The sequence below is a fragment of the Panthera pardus genome, unplaced genomic scaffold (genome assembly GCF_024362965.1).
Source record: "Panthera pardus isolate Hobbes unplaced genomic scaffold, ASM2436296v1 HiC_scaffold_6, whole genome shotgun sequence".
In the NCBI taxonomy this organism is placed as follows: Eukaryota; Metazoa; Chordata; class Mammalia; order Carnivora; family Felidae; genus Panthera; species Panthera pardus.
The window spans coordinates 18,995,381-19,016,646 of record NW_026526991.1 but is presented as its reverse complement, the minus strand read 5'-3'; the positions used below and the strand labels follow the sequence as shown (position 1 = coordinate 19,016,646).

Sequence of the window (21,266 nt, the reverse complement as noted above, 5' to 3'; positions counted from 1 at the left end):
CCTTTAGAGTCTAGGAATACCTCACATCGCGTCTGGCACTTGGCAGGGATGCAACTACAACCGATTGGTAACAATGTTTATGATAGTACGGTTTTAAATGGAAATGGAAACCTACTTAAATTTTATTAAACCTAGTTCACCTATTTACGTATTTCTTCTCTCCTTTCTTTCTCCCTTTCTTCCTGCTCACTGTTTCTTCATTTCTCTTTCCTCCTTTTTCTTTTTACTTTCTATCTCCTTGTAACTTTCTTTTTCCTTACAGGAACTGGGAAAGACAAGGGTGTGTGGGCGGCCATGGCGTCCCTCCAAGGAAAGTGTGAGGCTTTGGGCAAAATAGATCTCTCATTTCTTCCAAACATAGGTCTAATCTGAACTGTCTCCAGGCTCCAGTCTCCAATCCAACTTCAGTGGTTTCAGTTGGACTCCATGAGAAGGGACCCCAGGGATGCTGTGTCGTTAGTCTTGTCTTGGAGAAAACCAGCTTTCTATGCACCTACTTGTTTCACAGATTGGGGCACCCACATTCCCTTTCCTCACGTCACTGGATCCCAAGAGACTCTTCTGAGTGAAATGCCTTGCTGAAGAGAAGCAGGACTTCATTAAGAGTTTGATTTATCCCCAAATGATCTATTGTTATGCATCAAACATGTTTTCCCTACGAACCAGTTGGCAGGGAGCACACAGATAAATTACTACAAGATGTAACCAGACAAGCTGTTGAAAAGGGAAATGGCTCTCTGTGTGTGGAACTCAGGAGAGCACATCTATAAACATGTGTTGGGAAATCAATTCAGTGTAACTTTGTTGGAAGGAATGAGCTGCTGCCCCCAAACTACCAGCTTGCTGTGATAGCTAACTGTTTTTTTGAGGTCATCATCCATTGTCTCAGTGGTGAGTATGGAAACACAAGGGTAAGACCTACTCTGAAGTGTCTTCCAAGGGGAGTAGGTACTGGATTATCCGTAGGCAGTTGTGAGTTCTCTCCGTAGGTCCAAGTCATGTTAGCTAACCTTGTTTTGCTGGAGAGAATGGTTAGAGTGATTCTATATGCATAAACAGTATTCAGTTGATGTAATGACAGATTTCAAAAAAATAATGGTAATCATCTAATCTAATCCCATCTCATCTAACGCTCTAGCACAATGCTATATAGTTTGATATGCAAGAAAAAACCCTGGAAATGGCATGGAGAGGGAGGTAATAAATCCTGCCTGACCATGTGGTACTTGCGTGTCTGCGATTCTTGGAAAGTTCCTCAACTTCTCTGAGATCTCCCCCTCTTGTGTAAAGGAGAATAGGTATATACTACTTGCCTTACAAGTTGTTTTGTTTTAACACATGCAGCATGCTGTATAACTTCATCGCGGCTAATTAAATTTAAATGAGTTAAATTAAATCAATGAAAACTTTAGCTCCGTTTCAAATGCTCAAGAGCCACATGGGGCTTGTGGCTACTATATCGGGTAGCACAGATATTGAACACTTCCATTATTGTGGAAAGTTCAATTGGACGGTATATTCTAGGGGATGCCAAACACAAAGAAGGTACTTTATACATAATTGTTGCTTCCTGCTTCCTAGTTTTCAAAGCACTTTCATACCTAGGACCTGACTGAAGGACTACCCGTCCGGGAAAGTTGGAATGTCCTTTGACAGTCTCTTGGACAAGACTGTCTCTCTCTATGGTGTTCTAACCTGGCTCAAGGCCACAAAGCATGGTGATTGCTGGAAAATTGGAGAATGTACAAAAGAGAGGATTTATAGGCCTTTAGTGAAAATGCATATGTATATTCCAAATGTATGTGTGAGAGGCTTTGACTCCAACCGCGTAACCCATCTTAGTAGAGGTAACAATGACAGTAGAAATGAAGCAGAATCAACAACAATGAAACCAAACAACCTTGTAAGAATAACCGTCAAATACTCGTGCTTTAAACGTGATGTGAAGAGTCTAAGGGGACTTGTGCGAACACGCTTATGACCCTCCTGATGTTTCATTTAACTGCCTTGGAACTAAACACCTCAAAGTAGATGGAGGTTGCCCCAAGATGTGTAGCTGAGGCTTAAGGAATTTCTTCAAGGTTAAAGCAGGGTTATTACAAATTTGCTTCCATTTGTTTGAGGACCATCTTGACTTTCTAGGGTGAGTCCCACACATCTTTGCTGCAGTTGATGGGACTGTAGCATGCTGAGACGGTCCTCTCATGCTTCAGAGCATATTTCTTGGCAGAAACAGAAGCAAGCACATGGTACAGATGCCCTCCATATGCAGAAGGGGGGAAAGAACAAAAGTAATAGCTATGTTTATTGAGTGCTTATTACGTTCTATTCATATTATGTATGTCATCTGAATCAGTCTCTGCTATAGACTTACCAGGTAAAAACTATTAATATTCTTATTTTATAGATGAAGAATTGAGGCACCAAATGGTTAAGAACTCCCCCAAGGTCACAAGCTAATAAATGGTGGAGCCAGGACTTTGACCCTGGGTGGTTAGCAAAAGTTCATGTTCTTAACCATTGTTTTCTGAGGCCTATTAAGGTAAAAGAGAGAAAGAGAGAGAGAGACAGAGAGAGAGAGAGAGAGGAAGAAGAAGAAGAAGAAGAAGAAGAAGAAGAAGAAGAAGAAGAAGAAAGAAAGATGAAGAAGAATAAAGAATTCTTTTACAATATTTAAAGTTTTCCTTCTATAGTTTTTCTGGCTGCTGTAGGAAACAGCTGTAGATACTAAAGAAAATTATAGTATCAAAAATGATGATGAAAACACTTTTCTAGATAAGGCAATTTATAGATTTATGAAAAACAAGCATTTCATGACTAGATGAAGATAATAAATGAAAATGAAACAGTGAGGTCATTTTTTTCTTTGAAAGTATGGAATCCTTTTTTGTCTTTAATGTGTGCCATGTGAATAGGAGCATTTAGATGGGAGGGTGCACAAAGTGAGACGTTAGGCCAGATGCCTGCTTTTGTCAATAAAGTTTTATTGGAACACGGCCACACCCAATCACTTATGGATGATCCGTGGGTAGAATTGAATATATGTGTGGCCCACAAAATCTGATGTATTTACCATCTGGCTCTTTATAGAAAACAACTTGCTGATCCCTGACTTAGAAGACAGAAAATAGAATTATATTCTGAAAGCGGATCTTAGCTTATATCTGTTATTTTCAGTAGACTCAAAATGTAGAACTTCAATGGTACATTATTAATTCAATTTAACACTGCTTAGTTTTAGATGGCCCAAAACTGCAAATAAGGGGTTTACAGATCAAAGGGCGAACACTTACAATAAAGCATCGTCGCAGTTCTTAGTTTGAAAGCCAAAGACAATTCCTAACTAAGGTAGAATGAGTACTCTGTGATCTTCCAACCCTCTGTCCATTCCTGTCTGATAGTTCTAATCACAAATAATCATCATGATTGGGGCGCCTGGGTGGCTCAGTTGGTTGAGCTACTGACTCTTGATTTCCACTCAGGTCATGATCTCACAGTTGTGAACAGTGGTGAAATTGAGCCTTGCAGTGGTCTCCACGCAGAATACGGAGCCTGCCTGGGATTCTCTCTCCTTCCCTCTCTCTCTGTCCCTCTCCAACTTGCTCTCTTTATGTCTCTCTCTCTCTCTCAAAATAAATAAATAGGCTTAAAAAAAAACACACACAAATAATCATCATGATTATTCTTGATGTTGTTTCACTTTCCTTTCTGGGTTTCTTTTCTTTTCTTTTTTTTTAAATTTTGTTTTAATGTTTATTTATTTCTGAGAGAAGGAGAGAGACAGAGTGTGAGCAGGGGAGGGGCAGAAAGAGAGGGAGACACAGAGTCTGAAGCAGGCTCCAGGCTCTGAGCTGTTGGGGCTCAAACTCACGAACCACTCACTGAACCGTGAGATCATGATCTGAGCCAAAGTCAGCTTAAGCGACTGAGCCACCCAGGTGGCCCTCCTTTCTGGGTTTCTTGATAACAGAAGATTGGTTTTTGTACCCTGGTGCTTAGGCAGTGATTGTCACATAGTAGTAGCTGAATAAAGAGCTCTGCGGCAAAAAGTTGAAGAATCAAACACAGGAAGAGAGAGCAATGTGGCCACAACAGAGGTTTGGGCAGAATCCTCTCTCAAAGACAGAGTGAACTAGCAGTAAATTCTCAAGAATCACAGCATCACTACACAACCCAGGGGGAGTCACGTAATCCTGGCTGACTTCTACTGATTACAAATTATGTGCCATAGATGCACTCCCCTCAGCTTCTTGCAACCATTTGCTTCCTTAATCTTCACAACTCAAGGAAATAGTTTACTCTCTTAATTCCACAAGGGAGAAAACTGCAGCTCAGAGAAGTTTAATTCTCTGAACCAGTATACACAGCTAGAAAATGAGAGAATCAAGTTTAGACCTAGGGAGTCTGAATCCAGAGACAAAACTGGTAATAATTATGCTATATTGGTCTCTCTGTGGCTGTATATATAACCTCATCTTCCTCAGTAGTTTTCCAGATTCCATGGGGAGCTGTTCCCTGAAAATGTATGTTTCCACTCTTCTAATGAAAACCAATAGTCCAAATCTAGTTTGTTGTTTAGCTATTCATTTTACAGCCAAATCACTATAACTGGCCTCTGTCTAGTAAAGCACATCATTTGATCAGGGATAGTCATACTATATTGTCTTTGTACTTCCAGTACTCCTTAGGAATGACCTATCCAGTTATGCTATGTACTTAAAAATATATTATTTCAGGCGCACCTGGGTGGTTCAGTCAGTTAAGTATCCGACTCCTGATTTCAGCTTAGGTCATGATCTCACGGTTTGTGAGATCAAGCCCCATGTCCCTTTGAGCCTATTTGGGACTCTCTCTCTCTGCCCCTCCCCCTCCCAATAAATAAATAAACGTTAAAAAGTATAGAGAGAGTATATATATTATTTCAAATGTAGAAAAACTAGAAAAGCTTTACATATAGGTTCTTGAGATTCCAATTTCAGTCTGAGGTCCACAACATTAATATCACCTGGAAGCTTGTTAGAAATACAGAATCTTAGGGGAGCCCTGGTGGCCCCATCGCTTAAATGTCCAACTTCATCTCAGGTCATGATCTCGTGGTTTGTGAGTTTGAACCTTGAATCAGGCTCTGGGCTAACAGCTCTGAGCCTGCTTCGGATTCTCGGTCTACCACCCCTACCCCCACCTCGCTGCTCCCTTGCTCTTGCTCTCTCTTTCTCAAAAATAAATAAACATTTTTAAAAATATTAAAAAAAAAAAAAAGAATTATAGACTATTAGGCCCCACCCCAGGCCTATTAAAACAGAATCTGCATGTTAACAAGATGGGCAGGTGAATCTTACCAGTTTAAAGTCTGAGAAACGTGGCCTGTGCCACTACAGTATGATTATCATTGGTTCCCCAAAACAGATACTAATTTAATACCTACAGAAATAATAGGAGTCGAGCTGATAAAACGTTGATATGCGGAGGGTAAAGGCCCCATCCTTGCAGTGAAAAGAGCTAGTTGTTCATAGCCTTGACTGCACAATAGGATCGCCTAGGGAGCTTTTAAAAACCCCAGAGCTATTCAGGATCTTTTGCGGTTCCACTCGAATTTTAGTTTTGTTTTGTTTTGTTTTTCTATTTCTGTGAAAAATGTCTTTGGAATTTTGACAGGTATTGCACTGAATTTATAGATGGTTTTGTGTAGTACAAACATTTTGATAATATTAACTCTTCTGATCCATGAGCACAGGATGTCTTTCCATGTATTTGTGTCTTCTTCAGTTTCTTTCATCAAAGTCTTATAGTTTTAGTGTACAACTTTCTCATTTCATTGGTTAAATTGTTCCTAAGGATTTTATCGTTTTTGATGCTATTGTAAATGGGGTTGCTTTATTTCCTTTTTCAGATAGTTTGGTTTTCTGTATAGAATCACAACTAATTTTTCCATGTCACGTTTGAATCCTGAAACTTCACCGAATTCATTTTTTAGTTCAAACAGTTGTTTGGTAGAGTCTTTACGATTTTCTTTCTTTTTTTTTTTTAATTTTTTTTTTTTTTTTTTTTTTTACATTTATTCATTTTTGAGAGACAGAGCACAAGCAGAGGAGGGGCAGAGAGAGAGGGAGACACAGAATCTGAAGCAGGCTCCACGCTCCCAGCTAGCAGCACAGAGCCTGGCCTGGGGCTCCAACTCACAAACCGTGACATCACCTGAGCCCAAGGCGGACGCACAACCGACTGAGCCACCCACGCGCCCCTATGATTTTCTATATATAAGATCACGTGGGGCTCCTGGGTGGCTCAGTCGATTGAGTGTCTGACTCTTGGTTTAAGTTCAGGTTATGATCTCACGGTTTGTGAGATTGAGCCCCACATCAGGCTCTGTGCTGACAGCTCGGAGCTGCTTGAGATTCTTTCTCTCTCTCTATTTCTCTCTCTTGCTCTTGCACTCTGCCTCTATCTCTCTAAAAAGAAATAAATAAATGTTTAAAAAAAATTTTTTTAGATAGAAGATCATGTCATTTGTCACTTAACGACATTTGATCATGTCGTAATTTTACGCCTTTTCCCCAATTTGGATATATTTTATTTGATTTTACTTTATTTTATTTTATTTATTTTATTTTATTTGTCTTTCCTGAGTGTTCTGGCCAGGATTTCTAGCACTATGTTGAATAGGAATGATGAGAGTGAGCACCCTTGTCTCGTTCCTCATCTTAGAAAGAAAGCTTTCAGCCTTTCACCATCAAATATGATGTTAACCTCGGGCTTGTCATATAGGCTTTTATTCTGTTGGAGTATGTTTCTTCTGTATGAATTTTCATACTTTTATTTCTATGCCATAACTATCTATCTATCTATCAGCCAAATATTTGAATAGACATTTTTCTGAAGTCCAAAGGACACATACAAATGGCCAATAGGTACATGAAAACGTGTTTAACATCACTAATCACTAAGGAAACGCAAACCAAAGTCACGATGAGACATTACCTCATACGTGTTAGAATGGCAAGGCAAGAGAAACAAATGCTGGTGAGGAGGTGGAGGAAAGGAAACCCTTGTGCACTGTTGTTGGGAATGCAAACTGGTACAGCCACTGCGGAACACAGTATGCTGGTTCTTCCAAAAGTTAAAAATAGAAATACTGTGCCTTCCATAGTTTCCACTTCTAGCTATATAAAAGAATCCTCTGATTTTCTTTTATTTTTAATTTTTTCAATCTTTATTTTTGAGAGAGAGAGAGAGATAGGGACACAGCACGAGTGGGGAAGGGGAAGAGAGAGAGAGGGAGACACAGAATCCAAAGCAGGCTCCAGGCTCTGAGCTGTTAGCACAGAGCCCCATGCGGGGCTCAAACTCATGGACCACAAGATCATGACCTGAGCCAAAGTCAGACGCCTAACCGACTGAGCCACCCAGGCACCCAGGAATCTTGTGATTTTCAAAAGTTTATGTTACATCTCTCCCCATTTATGAAGGACCTACATCATTACTTGTTCTTGCAAACTGAAAGAAATCCGAAGAGGATTTTCGCTTTTTCAATAAAAGCAAGAAGCAAATGTAGCATTCAGCGTTTGTTTCGCAGCAAGCTGTTCTAGAGCCAGCTGCCCACCCCGCGCAGCAAAACTGTGGCCTTGCCCATCCCCTTCCACACTCAGCATCTCAGCACCAAGCCCCCAGAGTTTTGCACTGTGTCTGTGAGTATCTGTGCTTTCTCTGCACTTCTTTTGTGCATTCGTTAGCAAGATGTGTGTTCTAAAATATTAAAAAAGCTAAAAGAGGTTATTTTTGGGGTCTGGGAATGCTCAAGAATATTTTCATGCGAATTAATAGTAATTGCTTTTTCACTTGATGCCATTTCAGCTTACTAAAGAAATGTTTTACTTTCAGATGGCTGGGGAAACCTGTATCTGAAGGGAAGGAAGTCACTACCTCATAAAGGTATCTGCACCCTCTGTTTATATTATTCTCAGCAGTAAAGACATGAAAACAACCTCTGTGTCCGCTGACAGATGAGTGGACACATACACACAATGGAATATTATTCAGTCATAAAAAGAAGTAAATCCTGCCAGGATGGATGAATCTTGATGGCATTACGCTAAGTTCAATAAGTCAGAGAAAAATACTGTGTGATCTCACTTACATGTAGAATCTGAAAAAGCTGAACTCATAGAAACAGAGGAGATTGGTGCTTCTAGGGCCTGGGGATGGGGAACATGAGGAGATGGTGTTTACATTTCCAGTTACAGGAGGAATACGTTCTGGGGATCTAATGTACAGCAGGGCGACCATAGTTTAAGATACTGTATTATAGACTTGAAAGCTGCCAAGACAGTGGATCTCACATGTTCTCACCGTAATAATAATACAAAGAAGAAAAAGAATGGTAGTTATGTGAGGTGAAGGATATGTTAGCTGATCTTATTGTGGTAAACATTTTGCGGTATATACATGTATCAAATCGTCACATTGTACACCTTCAACTTACACGACGTTCTCTATGCCAATAATATCTCAATAAAGCTAGGGAAAGAACCAAACCCAGACCCCAGGCTGCTTACAATACTAATTAATTCAGAATCTCTGGGGGTGGGATCGAGGCATCAGTATTTTTAAAGGATCCCTCGGTGATTCCAATATGCAGCAAAAGTTAATCCTTCTCTTGGAGATGGGTTATTGACCGTGAGAGAGGTGTGAATGTGATTCCATTTGCCTTGAGTCTTTTCACATGAGATTGTCTTTCTATCTGACCCCCTTTACCCCGGGGAACTGCTGACAAAGATTCTCTCCTTAACCAGACTTTAATCAGATTCCTCTAAGCCCTCTGCTTGGCTAGACTGACTGGAGCTTCCGCCTCTGTCCTTGTAGAGCCCGCTTTTAGCAAGAATCCTGACAAGTCAGTTTAGCCAGGATCCCTCCCCTCAATATCTGATCACCATCCTCATCCCCTATCATTCCCAGGTGACATCTGATCACCTTGACCTGCCTTCAGCAAGAATCCTGTTTGGTCAGTTTAGCCAGAATTATCCTACCCATCTGGGTAGTTTTCCATCCACTGACCTCCGTCTAGCTCCTTGGTTATATCCCCTCTCCCTTAACTATTCAGAGTTGAACCTGACGTCTCCCACTGCAGAACCCACACTGCAGTGGTCCCCCTTGAAAAAAGTCTTCCTGGCCATCTTTAATAAGCGCCAGGATGATTTTTCTTCAACAGGTACTACCCACCCTTCATGTCTCACTGTAAACCTAAAATTCTTTTTCTTCTAGGAGGTCTGCATTAGATGCCTTTCCTACGGGCTCACATCACTCCCTCTACTTCTCCTCTTAATCGCTGTTGTTAATTTCCTGTGCACTTTTCTCCGTGTTCCATTTGATCCCAAATGTCATGATAGTAACACTGCATCCACTGTGTTCAACATGAACAGCAGCAGCAGCAATTAGAACTCATTACATCGCTGACTGTGTGTCTCTCCCTGTGCGTGTTATCTTGGCTAATCTATTTTAGCTAATCTGTTTTAGCTAATCTACATGCCCATGTCACAGCTGACAGTCTAACGATGGGAAAATTAATTAACTTGCCTCAGGTCACACTGCTAGGGAGTCCTTAGGCCAAATTCAGTTCCTGGCACATAGTAGGGTGTTCAATAAAGGTTGGTTGAGTCAAAGAATAAATGTATGAGTTACTTTCCTCTCCAGTCTGCCCACACCTTCTCTGATGGGATCGAAGCCACACTGAGATTCCTTTCCCCTACCCCCCGCCCCCATACTCAGGATCCAGCCCTGATATCTTCCAAGTTCTCTGCCACAAAATAGATAGCCTGAAAGTCCCGATCTTTCTACAGATGAACAGTAGCAACTGCTGACAATAGGGCTAGTATTCTGGCTTGTTTGACAAAGTGTGCTTAAAGGAAAAATAAAATGAGAGGAGAGACCACGTGTGTAATATTTGCCAAAGTGTGTGCCTTCAGCTTACAGTTTCAAGCTGCTTTCCAACCTGAAGCCTGAGGACCCAGGTGGGAAGGGTAAAGCATGGAAGTGTTAAGAAGGACCTTTACATCCTCAGACATGCCACACATTTTCTGAAAGTGGAAATAAACATTATTCTCCATTCCTAGGTGACTATTGGATTGTAATCCTTTCATAACCAATAAAACGTGAGCTCATTTAAAATTATTATCGAATCCACATTAATTTCCCATCATCTTACTCGCTAAGTACACCCAGAAGCACAGATACATTTTGGGAGGTCCACTGGGATTTTTGAAGTTATTAGTGGTAATAAAAATCCTAAATATTTATTGACTGGGCCTTGTATTGTAGGTGCAGATTACCTCACTTAATTCTCCATCAACCCTCTGAGGTAGGTATTATTATTCCCACTTTAGACAAGAGGAGTATAAGATATACTAGAACATTGCTAATAATACCTCCTGCTTTATACTGTGATTAGAACCAAAACACTCGGAGAATTCTGCAAGTTCAGTGCCAGAGTAGCACCAAAAGAAGTCCATGGAGGCTCAGTCCCTTGGGGGGTTGTGCAGAGGATGCTAATACTTGTACCCAGACATGAAGGAGGGTCCTCAGATGGGCTGACAGTGTCCAGAATTTGGGGGTGGATAGTAATCCAAGGAGGAAGTACGTCCCCAGAAGATTAGCAGGGGCTACAGGAGTCATCTTGGCAAATGAAATGAGAATAGGGGTGCCTGTCTGTTTGAGGCAAATGGTGATCGTCTTGGGTGGAGTGGGGAGAATATGTAAGGGACCTGTGGCCTCTGGTGCCTGGGAGGAGTGATTTATATTTAGTCAAGAATTCATTGAGTTCCTACTGTGTTCCACGCACAGTGCGAGTGGCTGGGATGCGGTTCTGAGTCAGAGATGTCGTTTCTGTCTTAGTGGGAATTGTTCAGAGAAATTACTCAAGTATCAACATAATACGTCATTTTAAAACTGTGACAAGTGTGATGTAGGAAAGGCGCGGGTACCATACAAAATATACAGTAGGGGGAATTTGGGCTTGTTGGTGGGGGGATCAAGAAGAGTTTTCTTGAAGAAATGACTGGAGAGAGGGAAGAAGAGTGAGCATTCCTGGCAGAGGGAACAGCTTGTACAAGGGTCCTGAGGTGGGAGGAAGAGGATGCAGAAAGAAAGCCATTATGTCTAGAGCCCCGTATGCTGAGAAAAACACCTCTGTCTCAGAAGAGCTGGGGCTCTTTGGATAAGGGTCTCAACCCTGAAGAACAAGATGGGGAATGAGCCATTGGGAATTGTGTCCAAGCTAAGACTGGAAGGATTAAGCCATTGAACTATGTGTCTGAACTTCCTCAACATATCCCATAGTAGGGACGCAGGTAGTCCCAATGTAGCTCTCACTACCCTGCCTGGAGGGTTTGCGGGTGGCAAATACCCTGATGAGGGGCCAGGAAAATTGGGTTTCAGCCCTATTTCTACCTCCTTTTCAATTAGGAACCATTGGGGCCCTACTTGGCCCTGGGACGCTACGAGATTGCACGTTGAGTGATTCTTGCACAAGCTGAAATTTTTGCAACATTGGTTTACAGCCACGGGCTTCAACCTTAGCTGCGCGGGAGCCTCACCTGAAGGGGCTTTAAAATTACTGCTGCCTCAGCCCGATGCCTATGGCTTCCGATTTAATTGCTGGGAGTACAGGCTGAGCATCAAAAGTTGTAAAAGCTCCCCGGGTGATTCTAATGTTCAACCAAGTTTGAGAACAACAGCTTTAGAGACTAGTTCCCAAATGTCAGCTGTATCAGAAGCGCCTGAAGGACTTGTAAAGAAATCTCTAGTGTGACTGGTACCACTACGGAGGCTGCTGGTGTTGCAGAGAAGCCTGAGGCCGTGGGCTGCATCTGGAGCCCGCACAGGACCATCCGTCACTGTCCAGTCACTCTGCCAGCCAAGCACCAGTCAGGCGCACTGAGTTCTTGTGATGGTTTTCCTGGCCATGTAACTGTCCTTTCTTGCAAAGCTCTGTAGTGGTGAGGTTGAACCACCTAACCCTTTGAAGACATTCAGACGAGCAGTGATTCCCCAGCTTCCTCACCAGTGTACCCCATTTCCTGGCACGCTTACCACTGAAGGTGAATTCTCCTGTTTTCAAAATTTATTTTTAGAGAGAGAAAGCACACGCAAGCAGGGGAGAGGGACAGAGGGAGAGGGAGAGAATCTGAAGCAGGCTTCACGCTCAGCATGGAGCCCCACATGGGTCTCGATCCCATGACCTGAGCCGAAACCAAGAATCAGATGCTCAACCCACTGAGCCACCCAGGAGCCCCAAAAAGAGAATCTCAAATCTTAAATCTTAAATCTTAAATCTTAAATCTCCTTTTTAAAGAAGAAAGTTTTGGTGGAGAGTTGCCCAACAAGGAAAGGACGTGCGGCTATTAAGATAGTAGTAACATTAACAAAATCATGGCCATGGAGGAAATTAAACTTACACGGAATGTCCATGAGGAGGCTTTGAGTCCTAATATTTCAGCAAGGCGGTTCAAGATGGCTGTGTAGGAAGATCCTGAAGCCATCTCCTTCCACGGACACAAAAAATCAGCTACATATGGACGTGTTCCCTATGAAAAAGACCTGAAAACTACCTGAATGAGCTCTAACACAACAAAGGATAAAAGGGACACATCGAGATGGGTAGGAGAGGCAGAGACGTGGTTTTCCCAAGACCTTGCCCATGCTGTGGCAACCCTCAGGGGAGAGCTCAAAAATATGGAACTAATCCCTGAGGAGTGAGGGGTTTCTGCCCCACACCGGGCACCCAACCCCAACCCTCGAGACTGCACCCAAAGAGATGAGCCCCCAAAATGTCTAGGGTGACAACCTACACAGCGTACATCCAGGAAAGCCACAGGGCATAGAATTCACCCAAAAAGGGCAGCAAAAAGAAAAAAAAGAGTTTTAAAAAGCAAAGGTAGCCTAAGAGACCTAGGGGACAGCATCAAGTGTAATAACTCACATTATTATAGGGCTCCCAGGGGGAGAAGAGAGAGAGAAAGGGGCAGAAAACTTATTTGAAGAGCCATTGGCTGAAAACTTCCCTAACCTGGGAGAGAACACAGACATCCAGATCCAGGAAGCCCAAGAAGTTTCAAACAAGATGACCCCAAAGAGACCCACACAAGACACATTATAATTAAAACATCAAAAGTTCAGGATGAAGAGAGAATTTTTGCTAACGTTTATTTATTTTTGAGAGAGGGTGAGAGAGAGACAGAGAGACAGAGACAGAGACAGAGACAGAGTGCAAGTGGGGGAGGGGCAGAGAGAGAGAGGGAGACAGAAATCCGAAGCAAGCTCCAGAGCTGTGAGCACAAAGCCCAACGAGGGTCTCAAACCACAAGCTGTGAGATCATGACATGAGCCGCCGAAGTCAGATGCTCAACCGACTGAGCCACCCAGGCGCCCCAAAAAGAGAATCTTAAAAGAAGCAAAAGAAAAACAGCTTGATATACACAAGGGAACCCCCCATAAGACTATTAGAAGATCGCACAGTAAAAACTTTTCAGGCCAAGAGGGAGTGCACAACATAGTCAAAGCGTTGAAAGGGAAAAACTTCCAAGGATACTCTACATGGAAAGTTAGCAGTCAGAATTGAAGGAGAGATAAAGAGCTTTCCAGGAAAAAAACAAAAACTAAAGCTAAAAAAGCCAAAACACTAACCTGGTCTTATAATTAACGTTAAGGGACTTCTTTAAGCTGAAAAGAAGGGGCACTAATTGTAACTCGAAAAATACAGAAGTAAAAATCTCACTGGTAAAGGTAAGTGCACAGCAAAGGCAGTGGATTAATCACTTATTAAGCTAGTATGAAGGTTAAGAAGCCAAAGTAGGAAAAGTAGCTATCACAACAATAGTTAATTAAAGCATATGCAAAGAGATGTAAAATGTAACGCCAAAACAAAATGCAGGGGCAGCTAAATGTAGAGATCTAAAATGCACTCATACTTAACCTGCTATCAACTTAAAATAGGTTGTTTTATATAGAGAAGCTGTTATTTATGGACCTCCTGGTAACCACAAAGCAAAAACACATAGTAGATACACAAAAGATAATGAATCAGGAATCTTAGCGTAACAGTATGAGAAATCAGCAAACCACAAGGGAAGAAACCAGAAGAGGAAAAAAGGAACAGAGAGGAGCTGCAAAACAACCAGAAAACAATGAACAAAATGACAATATGTGCATACCTATCCATAATCACTTGGAATGTAAGTGAACTGAACTCTCTAATCAAAAACACAGAGTGGCTGAATGGATAAAATTAAAAAAGAAAGAAAGAAAACAACATAAACAACAATAACAACAAAAACCAAAACCAAACAAAACACAAGATCTATCTCTATGCTGCCTACAAGAGACTCACTTCAGATATAAGGACACATAAAGCCTGAAGGTGAAGGGATGAAAAAATGGATGATGTGTTTAATGCAAATCGAAACCACAAGGAAACAGTGTAACATTGGTGCAACCACTATGGAATACAGTGTGGAAGTACCTCAAAAAACTAAAAATAGAATGACCATAAAATCAAGCAATTCTATTTCTGGACATTTATGTAAAGAAAACAAAAACACTAATTCAAAAAGATACATGCACCCCTATGTTTACTACAGTATCATTTACAATAGCCAAGATATGGAAATAACCTAAATGCCCATTGATGGGTGAATGAATAAAGACGTGGTAGATATCTATCTATCTCTATCTCTATATCTATATAGATAGATAGATACTATTGGTATATATATATATATATATATATATACACACACACACACACACACAATAGTAATCTGCTATAAAAAAGAGTGAAATCTTGCCATTGTGACAACATGGGTGGACCTCAAGAGTATTAAGGTAAGGGGAATAAGTCCGAAAAAGACAAACAGCATATAATTTCTTTTATACCTAGAATCCAAAACACAAAACAAATAAACAGAACAACACAAAACTCATAGATACAGAGATCAGATTGGTGGCTGGCACAGAGGAGGGGGGTGGGAGTTAGGCAAAATGAGTGAAGGAGTTCAAGAGGTATGAACTTCCAGTTATACAATAAATAAGTCATGGGTTGTGATATACAGCGTGGTGACTATAGTCGATAAAATTGCATTGTAAATTTGTCAGTTGCTAAGAAAGTAATCTTAAAAGTTCTCATCACAAGAAAAAAAATGTCACCAATGTGTATGGTGACGGATGGTAAACAGACTTACTCTGTAGATCATGGCACAATGTATACAAATGTTGAACCATTATGTGGTACACATGAAACTAATAAAATGTTGGGGCACCTGGGTGGCTCAGTCGGTTAAGCGTCCGACTTCAGCTCAGGTCACCATCTCGCGATCTCTCGGTCCGTGAGTTCGAGCCCCGCGTCGGGCTCTGGGCTGATGGCTCAGAGCCTGGAGCCTGCTTCCGATTCTGTGTCTCCCTCTCTCTCTGCTCCTCCCCCGTTCATGCTCTGTCTCCCTCTCTGTCTCAAAAATAAATAAACGTTAAAAAAAAAAAAAATTAAAAAAAAAAGAAACTAATAAAATGTTGTATCGCAATTGCACCTCAATTGAAAGAAAGATGAAAGAAAGAAAGAAAGAAAGAAAGAAAGAAAGAAAGAAGAAAGAAAGAAAGAAAGAGAGAAGGAAAGGAGGGAAGAAAGAAAGAAAAAAGAAATCTCCAGTCCTCTACCAGACCTAGTGTGTCAAAATTTCTGAGGCTGAGTCCCAAGAATGGGTACTTTTAAAAACTTCTCCTGGCACTTGAAAACAGAAATGGAAGCACCAGGTGATATTTGGTATTTTGTTATTTGATAGGTTTGATTCCCCAAGCCCTGATTTAGATTTGTTCGTCTCAGGCTAATGTGATCCAGCCTGGAATGGGGCCTGAGATTCTGCTAGTCCAAAAAGCTCCGAGGTGCCGAGGCTCTCTGAGAACCACACATTGAGTAGTAAAGTTCGGGAAACGCAAACGAAAGAATGAGTGGCTTTTCTCCAAAATCTGCCAAAGGGTGTACCTGAAATCTATTAGCATCCAGGGACCTTATTTACACGTCCCTCTCCCCTTACCAGATCATTTTTCAGGGCAGGGATTAGGTCTTTGTTCTCTCTGCATCTTTCCATCTTCACACAGTGCTCAGCACATTAGGGGCACGATAAATGGGCTTTGAATTGAATAAATACCACGATGTCCTTAGGGCCCACGCCGTGGAGCCGGCTGAAGGTGAGGCATTGCTATAATGCAGGCCTTCTGCCACTTCCAGTCATAAATTCCAACTGGATGAGGTCCAATGCGAAGCTGTGTGTTACCAAAGCCTGCGCTGTAGGGGGTAAGGTCAAAGCAGGCCTCTGGAATATTAATAATTCTGAGCAGTGACCACAGCTATGGTATTTACAGACCCATGAAGCACAGGGGACAGCCTGAGCTTGCGCACACAGCTAGAGACTCCAAGGACTGATTCTGCTCCAAATGGAGCATGTATATTGCCCGAGGCTGCCAAAAGCCATACGGTTCATTAGCTTTTACTATAGAGAGAACGCGCCAGGTCTGGTGCTAAAATGACATGAAGAAGCACATTTGACAGCAACAGTCAAAGGAAAAAGCACAGTGGGGGCCGAACAGCTCTGCGGGCCGTTGCTCACGCCTTTGGAACAGGAGAAAAATACCTCTTGTCTCTCCATTTGGAGGCCCAGGCTGGTTAGAATCTGACAAGGACTGATTACTTTAGAAACTTTTTTCAGGGATTTGGTTTCTTCCCCTGGATTCTCCTTGCGTGGTGATGGATGTTTTTTTCCGGAATATTTTTTGATACTACGACTCTTTGTGTGGTTTGTGAGTTACAAATTGGGACAGGGTCAGGGGAGAGAAAGGAACACAGAGAGAGAAAGCCCCCAGAAAGAGACAGAGAAACACACACAGAGAGATAAAGAGAGAAGGGAAAGAGGAAGAAAAAGAAAGACGGTTGCAAGTAGATGGGCAAAGGCAGAGAACAACAGAAGGGAAAAGTGTGGTGAGTCAGGTGAGGACAGAGGGAAGGAGGACCCCACGCCAGGGCTCCCCCTTCTTTTTGCTTCTTTGTACTCAAGGATGGTCAATGTATCCTTCAAAAGGTACTTTCCGGACTCCCCTTAAGTCCTATGGGAGGCACAGAACTAGATGTCGGGTCCTGCCCTCAGCCCTGATCACTCATTTCCAGTGCTCACCATAAACGCTCTCCTGTATTTTTTCCTGCCCCCCTCACCCCCACCGCTCTCACTTTCTGGCTCAGGGACACTTACATTTTATGGGTTAAAAGTCTTAGTGTTTGGAAAAAATGAAGATATAGTCTCTTAGCAAGTTTGACAGTTATAACACAATATTGTAACCTATATTCCCTACACTGTGCATTAGACCTCTAGGACTTACTTACTATCTGTTGCAAGCGTGTATCCTTAAACTGCATCCAACCTATCCCCCCACCCTGGATCCCCTGGTACCCATTTTATTTTATTTTTTTAATTTAATATATATATATATATATATATATATATATATATATATATATATTTTATTTGTGAGAGAGAGAGAGGCAGCATGAGTGGGGGAGGGGCAGAGAGAGAGGGAGACACAGAATCCAAAGCAGGCTCCAGGCTCCGAGCTGTCAACACAGAGCCCCACGCAGGGCTCAAACCCACAAACTGTGAGATCATGACCTGAGCCTAAGTCAGATGCTTAACTGACTGAGCCACCCAGACGCCTTCCTGGTAACCATTTTACTCTCTGTCTTTTACAAGATTGGCTTGGAAAGAAATAATTATTGATGCGATAGAGGTGCTAATTACTGCTACAGTGGTAATCATGTTATAATTCACAAATGTTTGAAATCAACATGTTGTACATCTTAAATTTACACAGTGCTCTATGTCAAATACCTTTCAATAAACACAAAACTTCCTCAGGCTATTAACCTTTACCTGACCCTGCCACACTGACCTCTCTTTACTGAATTCCCCACCTTGCCTTCAGGCAGCCTGTGATAAGATCTCATCCTGGCTGCCCATACCTCCCCAGGCCCTCCGAGGTTTAGACATCACACGGAATGTTACCAATAGCTCCCTGTCTCCCAAAATGTGTGCCCTGGACCAGCTGCCTCAGAATCACAGGAGTAGGAGTAAAAGAAGAAGAAGAAAGGAGGTTTTTTGTCTTTTTTTTACACGCAGATTCTTGGGTCCAGTCCACCCAACCCTACCAAACCAGAATGGGAGGAGGAAGTTCAGAAAGCTGCGGGCTTGTTTTTTTAATGTTTATTTATTTTGAGAGAGAGAGAGAGTACGCAAGCACGGGAGAGGCAGAGAGAGAGGGAGACAGAGAATCCTAAGCAGGCTCTACACTGTCAGCACAGAGCCTGACAAGGGGCTCAAACTCACGAACCTGAGCCAAAATCACGAGTTGGACACTTAAGGGACTGAACCGCCCAGGTGCCCCAGATAGCTGCGTTTTTAATCTCTGACCCGGATGATTCTGATACACAGAAAACCTCAGACTGGTGCTTCAGGCTTCCCAAATTCTTTCTTCTTCAAGACTCCAAAGATCAGAGACCTCCCTTCCCCCAATACGCAGTGTTATGTCCAGACCCTGGGCTATACACACTTACACAAATCACTGAAACACTCCCGCCCTACCCTTTCTCATCTAAAAGCAGGGGGCGGCGCCTAAGTCATGAAGAGAAACAGGGCAGGACAGGTGATGAGCACAGGAGTGCTGCTAGCCTGCTGGGACTTAGGGGAAGCTAGAGGCTGCACGCTCTAAGGGGCCACTGCTCCTCCTTGTTGTCAGTTGCAGCTGGGTGGGGATGCCACATAGAGATGCCAAATGACCTGAATTTTTAAGGGATGCCAGGAATCTAGATTTTTATATAAGTTGTTCTCATGTTTAATTGCTGGATAAAAAAAATTTTAAGGGACCAAACAAAATGCATGTACAGGGCACATTCAGGCTGTGAGCCCACATTTGCAACCTCTAGACCAGAGCTCCTTAGGGTGGCCTTTGGCACGAGGGTTCTGAGTTGTGCTGACCCTGAACCTCCCTGGCTGAATAAGTTGTTCTCTTGAGGATCGGAGAGTCTCTGCTCTTCCCTCTCCTTTCCAGGAAAACCAAAGTTGCTGGCTACCCAGCCCCCAGCCCCAGACACTGGGTATCTGATTGCCGGGAGGTGCTAGACCAGTGGTTCTCAAACCTTAGCACACATCGAAATCACACGGAGGGCTTGTTAAAACACAGATTGCTTGGCCCAACCCCCAAAGTTTCTGAGTCAGAAGATCTGAGCTAGGGCCTGGGAATTTGCACCTTTGACAGGATCCTGGGTGATGCTGCCCTTGCTGCTGCTCAGGGTCGGCACTTAGAGAACCACTCACTACCTAACATGTTTTCTTTCCCTTCAGGGCAGCACTCGGCCCTTCGCTTCTCTCTCGTTCTGAGTCACTTCAGCGGCACTCAAGTCTGAGCCTTTCCGGGGTGGCTCACGTGATCCGGCACAGTTTGGCGATCCTGTCACTGCTGCGTGCTTACCGCGTGCCAGCTCTTCAGCCCAGAGAAGTTAAGTAACTTGCTCAAAGCCACACAGTGAGTGGCAGAGTCGGAATTCAAATCCGAAGGGTCTGACTGCAGAGGCTGTTTGTCCTAGCATGCACAAACCAACTGGGGACCCTTCGGAGAGCAAAACGAGACCCTATGAATAATTCCAGCTAGACAACAGGTGTAAGTCAGGACCCTCGCAGGCAAACTATGACATAAGGTTCTATGCGTTCTGTCATTTCAGTGTACTCTGAGTGGTCTACAAACACAACTATGTGGAAAGGGCACAGCCTTTGCAGCTAGTTGTGGTCCAGCTCAACTGAGCGAAAACGTGAGAGGACCTAGCTCAGGACCCGCTACGTGGTAGGAACTCAACAGATGTCTGTGTCCTTCAGTCAAGATTCTAAATCCTTACTGGGGAATAGAGACAAGTGTAACATACAGCCCTGATTCTTGAAGCCCTCAGAATACAGTGGATAGAAAAAAAAAGAGTATTAATGCAAACGCTTAAAAGATGATGCTAAGACTTTACTAATCCACGGCTGAGCATAACAGTTCGGAGAGGGTGACTCCTTCGGGTCTTAAATTATTAAGAAGGAGTGGGGTTTGGACTGAGTCTTGAGGACTGAGAAGACAGGAAGGCTGGCATTGGAGATGGCTAGAGAAACACGAAGTGTTTATGAGAAGTTAAAGACTAAGAGGCATCTCTGTGACAGAACTCTATTGGATGTTTTAACTCCATTCCAACCTTTGTAATTCTCCAGACAGGACAAAATAAGGAAATATCTTTACTTTATTTATTTTTAGTTTTGTGTACCCTGTTATTATTTTGCACCCACTCACAAACCCCTAGAGAACCCCATGAGGACTTGATCCTCCAGGGCACAGAAATACAGACGGAGACATTTCCGAGGAGAGTTGGCCTGCGGTTTTCAAGAACTTATGAATTTAGGGATTTTGAACAAAATCCTGCCCATCACAATGATTTTTACAGTAAGAGCAACAGCTGCTGGGTACTTCGCCCTCCTGATTTATGTAAAAAGGAAGGGCAATTTCATCATACTTTTGCTGCGTCCCAAGAGCAGGAAATTCTAAACAGGCTCAACGCTGCCCTCTAGTGTGAGAAAAGGGACAGCCGTGGGAATCCTGGAGCGTTCCTGCCAAAGCTAGCTGGAAGGCTAGAGAAGAGGGAAGCTACGTTCTTGTAGCTGCAGAAGGTCCATGAATTAATAAATATCCAAGTGCCCTAAAAATGTACAGCTAAAAACGTCTGTTATGGTGCTTCCGATAGAATATAATGTTCCCACTAGTCCCACGTGATAATCCATTTATACAGCCCCTCTGAGGACCCATGCATGGTTAAGTAAGGAGTTTTCTGCACACCATGCTCCCAAGCACCCACTACAGAATCAAAGTGTTTAGTAAAAGCTCAAACCATACAGGCTCTGGGAAGTTATACAAGTGATGAAATCCCATTTCCCACACAGATGCGTGTGACCACTGAACATTTTTCTGTTTTGTTTTCTTATAAATCCATGCCATCCCTTTGGACAACTGTTCATGGAACGTACTTTGGGCAATGCTAGAGGAACAACCACAAGGTTCTTGTCTTAAGCTTCCTATATGATGAAAGAATTCCTGTCCCATAGTCTTTGATGGCTTCACTTCACTTGCAGAGATTGAACTCAATAGCAAACCAGTAGAGCTGA

At 42.7% G+C, this 21,266-nt stretch overlaps 1 long non-coding RNA gene across 1 annotated transcript; it reads left to right on the top strand.

Annotated features, from left to right (window-relative positions):
- The first annotated feature begins 494 nt into the window (after nt 1–494).
- On the top strand, nt 495–9,450 carry LOC109265275 (uncharacterized). The gene is made up of 3 exons (XR_002079090.2): nt 495–891; nt 7,879–7,929; nt 9,259–9,450. It is a non-coding gene; the product is annotated as an uncharacterized LOC109265275 (long non-coding RNA).
- The last annotated feature ends 11,816 nt before the right edge of the window (nt 9,451–21,266 follow it).